The sequence below is a fragment of the Cornus florida genome, unplaced genomic scaffold (genome assembly GCF_030987335.1).
Source record: "Cornus florida cultivar Cherokee Brave unplaced genomic scaffold, ASM3098733v1 CherokeeBrave_3.0.0_Hap2_Chr08, whole genome shotgun sequence".
NCBI classification, from domain to species: Eukaryota; Viridiplantae; Streptophyta; class Magnoliopsida; order Cornales; family Cornaceae; genus Cornus; species Cornus florida.
In genome coordinates, this window is record NW_026775578.1 from 75,170,210 (window position 1) to 75,180,503 (window position 10,294).

At 36.0% G+C, this 10,294-nt stretch overlaps 1 pseudogene; it reads right to left on the reverse strand.

The window, feature by feature from the left end:
• Positions 1-2,463: 2,463 nt before the first annotated feature.
• LOC132272247 (small nucleolar RNA R71) lies at positions 2,464-2,562 on the reverse strand (annotated as a pseudogene).
• Between the last annotated feature and the right edge of the window lie 7,732 nt (positions 2,563-10,294).

Here is a 10,294-nt window from a genome sequence, read left to right on the forward strand (position 1 = left end):
GTAATTCTAACTTGGTCCTTACTCAAAGGAGTGTGTAATTGATTTATTGAATATTATTGTAAGAGACCATCATAGAGATATTAAAATATATATAGAAAAATATATTTCCTCTCTCTAGAACTAGGGTTTTGGGAAGAAAGTAAGGATAAAGATGATGATGCCAACCTCCAAGCTAGCCCTCGAGGGTTCCATATCCACTACAATGAGTGGCTAAATCCTTCTCTTAGGGCTAGAGATAGCCCCTAGGCTTGCTTCTCAAACCTAGTTTTTGTATATTTTTGGGGATTTTAGTTGTAATAGATATTTTGACCATGAATAAATATAGATCTTGTAATTTCTAGTTGATATGTATGGATTAATGCTTTCAATTGATCATTTGGCTCTGGTTATATGTCTATGTATGCTAGAATTGATGTTCATATTTTTTTCTCTAGATTTAATGAAGTTGATGCATGTCTATGTGTGTTGATGATGTTAATCTAGTGATGGTCAAGGTATGGTGCTTAATAGAACACTCTTGTGATTTATTTGATGATTCATACTTGTTTCCTGATGGATTGTCTCACATCTCTAGTTTAATTAGTTTAATTTCATGTCTCTCACCTAGTTGTAATGTAATTGCTTTAATTTCTTAAGTAGGTGAACAATCCATTCTTGTTTCTTGATGTTCCATACTTGTGAATACAAAGAGTGCATGTCTCTAGATATTTGTCTGTGCATTAATTGTGGTTTAATTGAATGGATATTGGTCTCCTTTGATAAGTTGTGCTTTTCATTAAAATTGGCTAAACAATCTATGTTTATTTACCATCCATGCTTAGTTTCAATTAAATGTCACACACACACACAAGTTGTAATTTAAATTTCCCCATTGATGTACAATTGCTAGTGTTTGATGAAGTGAAGCTTAGTGGTGACTCTAACCTAAAGACCTCTCTCTTATATCTTTTCCCTATTTTCAAGATTGCTATATACTTACATTAATTTTAATTGCATTGTAGTTTAATTAAACAATCACCAACCATCTTTGATCATTTGACCTACTAATCGAACATTAGTTTCCATCACAAATACTCCTCCTTTCCCTTGGGACGATCCCTACTCACTCTAGCTATATTTTTAGTTGGAAGCGGTAGTGGCAGTTTCTAAATTTAAACTTGGCCACACTTTCACTTTATATTCAATTTGGTGCATTGGCACGACACCACGCCAAGTTTTGGTGCCATTGCCGGGGATTGGCACCGTCGTATTTTGGGAATTAATTAGGAATTAGTACTATTTTGGTCTTGTCTTTATTTTTATTTTATTTTGGTTACTTATTGTGTTTATTCTTGATTGGCTAGGTGAATTGAGCCAAGAGGGTAAAGCAAAAGGATTCTAGAGCAAAGAAGCAAGCAAGCCAAGTAAAGCTAAGCAAGAGCATGAAAAACTTAAAAATTAAAAAAATTGCAAAGTAAAGCAAGGCAAAGAAAGAAAAAAAAAATTGAGAAACAATTTGAAGTTGCTTAAGGACTCTTTGTGAGCTTCTCTAAACTCTTTTTCTAGTTATATAGTGAGCCCGTATGGAGGCAATTTTTTATTTTCTTAGATAAATCGAGAGCCAGCGTGGAGGCAATTTATTTTTCTTGCATGTTGTTCAAAGCATGGGAGTATGGGATCATTGTATGTGGATGACTGTTGATTGTTGATTTGTTGTGGAGGAGAAGTACTATTTGCTACTTACTTGTTTTTGTTTTGTTTGTGCATGCATAGTCGTAGGTCGTTAAATCTTACTCTTGTCCCACTTAATTTTAATCTTGAATCCATTGTTCGTAACACTAAGGGAAAGGGTAATTCTAGTCATTCCATGTCATCAATGGAGGACATTAATGAGGATTATATGGAAGACCTTGGTCATATAGACCAACAAGGTATCCTCCACCCTAAAGTTCACCATAACAACATTCAAGTGCCATTAGGCATGCCAAGACCTTTCATTCCACCACAACAACAAGGCCATGTTCTATTGAGAATGCCTTGGTCAATTTTTGCTCCACAACCTCCCATTATTCAAGGCTATCAAGGTGCTTATGTAGCACCACCGGTTGTGAATCCTCTTCTTGCTTTGCATGATCATTATGTGCCAAATGAATATAAAACACCTACATGCATTCAATTGCCCCCATTTAGAGCACATCACTATGAAATAAAACCGCAAACTATTCAAATGCTTCCTAACTATCATGGACTTCCAAGTGAAGAACCTTACAAGGATTTGGATGAGTTTCTTGAAGCATGCTCCACTATGAAATACATGGACATGCCGGAAGATGTTTTGCGATTAAAACTCTTCCCTTTCATCCTTAAAGATAAGGCAAAATATTGGTTCAACAATCTTAGGCCTTTTTCAATAACTTCTTGGATGGAAATGCAACAAGAGTTCTTGAAAAAGTATTATCTGACTTCAAAGACCAATGCAACGAGAACTTTAATTAGGGAATTTTCTCAAGGGGATGGGGAATTGTTTCATGAGGCATGGGAAAGATTTAATGATTTTCTTAGAAAAAGTCCACATCATGACATACCTAAGTGGCAATTAGTTCAATACTTCTTCAAAAGTTTGCTGGATAATCACAAGGGTATGGTTGATGCATTTATGGGTGGTTCTTATCTTGATAAGCATGAAAATGATGTTTGGCGTGTTTATGAAAGCATGAGTGAGAATTCAATACATCGATCCTTGTCATCTAAAAATGGTAGAAATCTAGGTGGAAGGAAGAATGTCGGCTTATATCAAGTTGATAATTTCAATGACATAACCGCCGAAGTCAAGTTTTTATCTCAAAGGTTTAATCAATTTTTGATCAACCAAAATTCGGTGAAAGTGTCTTCCACCCTTAATCATGTTCATCATCTATCTAATGAATCGTGCATGACTTGTTTTAGTGTCATACATTCTATGTCCAATTGTGCCCATAGACATGTGCAAAGTGAGCATCATAAACAAGTTAATGTCGTATTTGTTAACCAAGGGAATAATCCCTATGGCACACACTATAATCTCGGGTGGAGGAACCATCCAAACTTCTCTTGAAAAAGCCAAGGGGAAGGCTCAAACCCTCCCCGAGGTGGTTTTCAAGGCAATTATGTTCCGCCCCTAATGCAAAGCCAAGGTTCCCAAGTTTATAGATCATATTTTCAATCATCACATGGAAATCAATTTTCTAAGTCTCATTTTCCTAATCAATCATCTTATTCTCAAGGAAATTTTAGGAGTCCCGTTTTGAGGAAAAAGTGTTGACCGCTTTGGGTACTTTGGAGGCAAATACCCAATTGTTTCATTCTCATTCCCAATCCATTGCAAAGCTAGAAACCCAAGTTGGGCAAATAGCAAGCACATTGAATGCTAGGGAAAAAGGGAAAATGCCTTTAAATCCACCAAAGCAACAATTTTTTATGGAGACCAATTCCACATCAGAAATTCCCACAATTAAGCATCTCAATGCGATGACGACCTTGAGAAGTGGAAAAATTGTTAACAATCAAATTGGAATTCACAATGAAGAGAGTGAACCGGTGTAACTAAAAGTTGACACCCGTCCTGTTTCACATTCTATTCCTCATTAGTTGCATGTGCATGAACCCTTTATTGAAAGAGTTTTGAAAGATGATTTGAAAATTTCTTATGTTAAAAGTGATTCTCAAAAGATTTTGAGCCAAAAGCTCCATTTCCGGATGCCTTAAAAGGATCCATTTCTTTTGAAAAGCAAAAGACCAAGGCCAATGAAATAATTGAAATGTTTAGGCAAGTGAAGATAAATCTTCCTCTCTTGGATGCAATTATACAAATTCTGGCTTATGCCAAATTCTTGAAAGATCTTTGCACCCAAAAGAGGAAGAACAAAAGCCAAGCACCAAAGAAAGTTGACTTGACCAAGCAAGTAAGCTCCATTTTGCAACACAACAATCTTCCAAAATTTAAAGCCCCCGGTTCACCTACTACTTCTTACATCATTGGTGACCATGTCATTAACCGGGCTCTTCTAGATTTAGGAGCAAGTGTTAACCTTCTTCTATAATCGGTGTATGTTCAATTGGGCTTAGGATACTTAAAGTCAACGTCGGTAGTTTTGCAACTGGCCGACCGATCTATCAAAAAGCCCCGGGGTATTATTAAGGATGTGTTGGTTAAAATTGTTAAATTCTTTTTCCTAGTCGATTTCGTTGTCATTGACACGAAACTGGTCCCAAATACCAAGAGTCAAATTCCCGTTATCCTTGGCCTTCCCTTCTTGGCAACCGCTAATGCCAACATCAATTGTAGGACGGGGATAACGAAAATTTCATTTAGGCATATGATAGTGAAATTGAACATATTTAATCCAACCCCAAGTTCAATGGATAAGCATGAAGAAGTGTATGCTGTGGAAAAGTGTTTCGAAAATGAATTTGAAAAAGTTAAGTCTTTGTTTGGCAATGAAATTTCCAAAGGTTTAGCTTCCAAAATGATTCAAAAGAAAAAAGTTTTGAAACCAAGTATTGAAAGGGCATGGAAGCCCAAGAGTTACATTGACAAAGGACCATCAATCTCCTTTGAATCAAATCCAACAAGTTCTTTAGGGAACAATTTGTTTGGTGGGATTCAAAGTGTCATTCACCCCATCAAGGAGGGGATGCACAACAAGATTTTTGATCCAGGCTAAAAGAGCCCAACGTCTTGCTAGAGACGTTAAAGACTAGTGCATTTCCTAGGGTTTGACAACCCTATTCCTCCCTCATTTCTGCTTCTATATGTTTCTGCGTCGTCTAGATATGTGTTGAATTAAAAAATCCGGCTTACAGGCTATTTCCTGCATTTTAAGTATGGCTAGTGAGGTTTTAATCGATTGAACTCCAGTTCAATTAATCAAAGTCCCACTTCGATCGATCGAATCACCTAGGTTGAGGACCTTTCAAATTCTATTTCGATCGATCAAAGTTAAGTTCAATCGATCGAAATGCGAGTGAGCTGTCTAATTCCCGAGCGTGACGATTCCTACCTAACTCGTGTAACTACGAATTTCCTCCAATCATAGACTGTAATTTTGACTTGGTCCTTACTCAAAGGAGTGTGTAATTGATTTATTGAACATTATTGTAAGAGACCATCATAGAGATATTAAAAAAATATAGAAAAATATTTTTCCTCTGTCTAGAACTAGGGTTTTGGGAAGAAAGCAAGGATGAAAATGATGATGTCAACCTCCAAGCTAGCCCTTGAGGGTTCCATGTCCACTACAATGAGTGGCTAAATCCTTCCCTTGGGGCTAGAGATAGCCCCTATGCTTGCTTCTCAAACCTAACTTTTGTGTATTTTTAGAGATTTTATTTGTAATAGTTGTTTTGACCATGAATAAATATAGATCTTGTAATTTCTACTTGATTTGTATAGATTGATGCTTTCAATTGATCATTTGGATCTAGTCATATGTCTATGTATGTTAGAATTGATGTTCATGTTTTTGTCTCTAGATTTAATGAAGTTGATGCATGTCTATGTGTGTTGATGATGTTAATCTTGTGATGGTCAAGGCATAGTGCTTAATAGAACACTCTTGTGATTTATTTGATGGTTCATACTAGTTTCTTGATGGATTGTCTCACATCTCTAGTTTAATTAGTTTAATTTCATGTCTCTAGCCCAATTGTAGTGTAATTGCTTTAATTTCTTAGGTAGGTAAACAATCCATTCTTGTTTCTTGATGTTCTATACTTGTGAATACAAAGAGTGCATGTATCTAGATATTTGTCTGTGCATTAATTGTGGTTAATTGAATGGATATTGGTCTCGTTTGCTAGGTTGTGCTTTTTATTAAAATTGGCTAGACAATCTATACTTATTTGCTATCCATGCTTAGTTTCAATTAAATATCGCACACACACAAGTTGCAATTTAAATTTCCTCATTGATGTACAATTACTAGTGTTTGATGAAGTGAAGCTTAGTGGTGACTTAAAGCCCCAAGACCTCTCTCCTATATCTTTTTCCTATTTTCTAGATTGCTATTTACTTACATTAATTTTAATTGTATTGTAGTTTAATTAAACAATCATTAACCATCTTTGATCATTTGACTTACTAATCTAACATTAGTTTCCATCATAAATACACCTTTTTCCCTTAGGACGATCCCTACTCACTCTAGCTATATTTTTAGTTGGAAGCAGTAGTGGCATTTTCTAAATTTAAACTTGGCCACACTTTCACTTTGCATGCAATTTGGTGCATTGGCACGATACCACTCCAAGTTTTGGCGCCATTACTGGGGATTGGCACCATTGTATTTTGGGAATTAATTAGGAATTAGAAATCCATTTTGGATCGATCGAAGTTCGTGGTTCAATTGATCGAAGTCTTTCGATCAATCGAAAATGCGTCATTTGATTTTTTTTGAAATCCCTTTGGCCGATTAACTTCTTAAACACTTTTTTTTTTTTTTTTCTTTTTTTCTTTCTTTCTTCTCTCTCCTCCCCTATTTTCCTTCTATTTTTCTTTTCCTTTTCTTTTTCTATTTTTCTTTTTCTCCCTTCCTATTTATCTTCTCCTTTGCACAAACCCTAACCCTCATCTCTCTTTCCCTGAATCATTCTCTCTCTCAAACCCTCTCATTCAATATCTCACTACCTCACTCTCTATCTCCATAGCTAAGAGCATCACCACCACCATCCCACCTTCTTCCTCCAAGCGCCGGCGGTTCCCCATAGGATGAGCCACTGCCGCACCACCATTGAAGGCGGCAAAGAGCTTTTGGCCCGCGGCCAAGCTCTTCTTACTCCCTCCGATCTCTCTTTCCTCACTTAGGCTCCATCAAAGCCATCGTCTCCGGCCAATTTAAGCCAAGGAGACCACCAAACAAGCTCTGGTGAGCTTCTCCAACACCGACGAGGTTGAAAGATCTCCCGTTTTGCTCCTAATCTCTTCTTCTACTCTTCTCTACTCTCTAATTTGCCAGGTGAGTTCTAAAATTTTCAATTTTCATTTTGCATCATGTCATTTTATTTTATTTTGTTTTATTTTATTTTATTTCTATTTCTTGCTTTCATTTTATTTTGCATTTTAATTGTCATTTTGTATATATTCTTGTATATATATAAAAATTGAAAACAACAAAAATAAATAAAAAATGAAAAAATCAAAATTACAAAACAAAATAAAATTTTTTTGTTGAAAACTGTTTGTAAAAATTTTGGAAACAATTGATTGGGCTTGAACTTTAATATTTGTTGAATGGTGATGGGCAAGCCTTGAAATTGAAGAATGAGATGTGGTTTGTTGTTGAGTAATTTTAAGAACGAGAATGGGTGAATTTTATTGGTTTTGTGGACTGATTGTGGGCAGTGTCCCTTGATTTGAATATGAAGTTGATTGATTGACTTGAATGATATATACATGCTATTTGATGTGTTTGAAAAATTTTGGGATGTCCATTTTTAAGGGGAGACCATGCCAGATTTTTGAAAATTTTTTGAAACTTTGATTTTAAAATCCAAAAAGGCATATGGTTTGATTTTGGAACTTGAGATGGAATTTAAAGAGACTTTTCCAAGTTAGATGTTGAAATTAATTGCAAAAGAAGAAATATTTTTGGACTTGATATATTTTTAAAAATTAAATGGCATTGAAAAAGTTTGAATTATTGTGAGCATAGTTCCACCTTGTCTCATTTGCTTGTCTTCAAAAAGAAATGCATCGATGTGTTTGAATTTGCCTAAATTGCTTGCAAGCATGATTTGATTTGATCTTGTGCTTTTGAATTACAAATGATTAGTCATGTCTTCAATGCATAAAATGTTTTAAATGGACCTCTTTGAAAAGTTTTGATTGGAGTGAGTGCATTGTTTTGGTAAAATGATCTTTCATTGTTAAAATGTTTTGTGATCACACTTGTTGGGTTTCAAATATTTAAAAGGGAAATTTTTGAACAATACAAAGTTGAGTTGCATGATTCCTTCTATTGTTGTTCATTCATTGTATGATTCTTGTCAAGTTTTTCTACAATGCAATTGAATGTCTTGACCCCAAAGTTTTCAAAAATTCCAATTTTACCCCAAAGTGTTGAGAAATTCCAAAGTTGACCAATATGCCCTTCTTTGAATTGAAGCTTGTTCCATTTGATTCCTTTATATCCATTTAAAAATGCTAAGTGCCTTTGAACTTATTTGTGATATAATTCTTGATTCTTGCCATGTTAGGGCATAAATGCCTCTTGACCTTCCTTATCATGATTTTTTATCCTCTTTTGCAAACTGAGTTTAATTACCATTCCAACCCATCTGTATGAAGTCAATTAATTCCATTGTTGCTTAAATGACCTTGAAACTTGTCTAATGTGATCTCTTTTGAATAATTGTGTGCCTTTTGGAATAATTGCAACATATTGCTTGTATATACACCATTTTGCACACACTTGTATCACATTAACAGTTTTGAGATTTTCTATGCATCTTTTCAGCCTATTGTCTTGGATTGACTTTTGACTAAGTTTGGGGGTGTTATGGATTTTTGAGTTGCAATGCATAATTTGGATGTTGTATCTGTTCTTTGGCCTTAGTATCGATTCTTCCACTTACTTGAGATTTTGAAATGAAATTTGAACCAAGTTAGGACAGTGCTTGCTTGATATTGATGTTTATTAGTTTACATGCCATTGTCTTGATATCTTACACTTGTGATTTATTCTTGATGACCGAGGTTCTTTCTGGTCCAGATTCTGACTTCCCAATGATAAGCTTCTTGTATTCTCAATATTTAACCATTCTCTGCTTCATTTAAGCATTAGAGGAGGTCACGAGCCATGAGTGATCATAGGGTGTTAATTATGTGGCATTACAATACAGGATATTTCTTTGTTTGGAGTTGTTGATTCTATGTGCATCATTCTGATATATGCCATCTAGTTGCATACCATGTCTAGGATTCATTCTTGAACTTGCTTGTCATAACATGCCTAGGATTGTAGTGTTTTGTAACCGTGCATTTCGCTTAGTCTTTATTACATGACATGCTTGTGTCTTGAGTCCTAGGTTGACAATTTCCATGCCTTTATGCTCCTTGTTATCCTGTTTACTATTTTTGATCTTTACTGTTGCACTTGTAGACATTCTTGCTTAGGAATTGATACGATGTCATCCTAGGGTCTACTTGTCCTATCTTTGCAGCATCTACTTGTGTTTTAGGTTTGTGAATGTACGTTGCATCATTTATGCACATCACAGCCTATACTTGACCTATTGATCATTTTTCTGCTCTGAATGTTCCATATGTGACTTTAGTGCATTCTATGCCATCTGAATTATCCTGTTTAGCTGAAGCATGTAGAATGATGATTTTGAAGCATTCTTATTCATTTCTTACACAAGCATGATCTTTCCTATCTATCATTTATTCTTATTTGATTCAGACATGCTTTGTGTTTCCTTATCAGTTGTTTACCTTATCCTATACCTGTGCACTAATTTATACTTGTGTTTTTGCAGTTGCAGCGTAGAAGAAAGACTCTCGCTAGGAAACGAGTTCACAGAGTTCCACAGCTTCCATCCCCGGTATCTTCTTCATCTTCGGCATCAGTCCAGTTTGAGCCATCTACCATGGATACTGAGTATGTTATTATGCCAGAGGTCCCCGCTGAGTGTTACGTCAGTAAAGCACGGGAAATCGAGTACGGATTTGATAGAGACCAATTCTCCCCCTTGGATCAGACCAAGTGGTCTTATGATGAGCTTATGAGGTGGGGCATTGATGCCATTATGACTCCAGCAGATACAGTCATCTACCCCCAGTTGGTTGCTCTATTCTACCAGTGTCTCTAGATCGATGAGGATAACAGACTTCTCTTACACACTACCATTGACGACCAGGAGATTAATATTTCTACCCCGGCCATAGTTGTTTCCAGTTGGTGCCTCCACACTTCTCTATTGGCTGATCATACTCAGGAGCCTCTGTACCCTACACATCCACCATTTCCTACTGAGTTGACCATGGTAGCTACATTATCTCCACAGGTAGCATATGAGGGGTATACCTTTGCAGACCGGGTTGAGATTGATCCCCTGTATTGGTTCTTCAATTTAGTGTTACACCTCAATACATTCCTTACAGGTCATGGCACTCAGCGGCAAGATGGAATATTTTAGGCTTTATATTGTTTAGATCAAGGGTATTGAATCTTTATTCCTGCACTTATATGGGAGCTAATGCACAAGTTCTAGAAGAACTTGTATCACATGCACAACACTATAGCAAAGACCTGGCCTTTACCCTTTGGTCACTTGA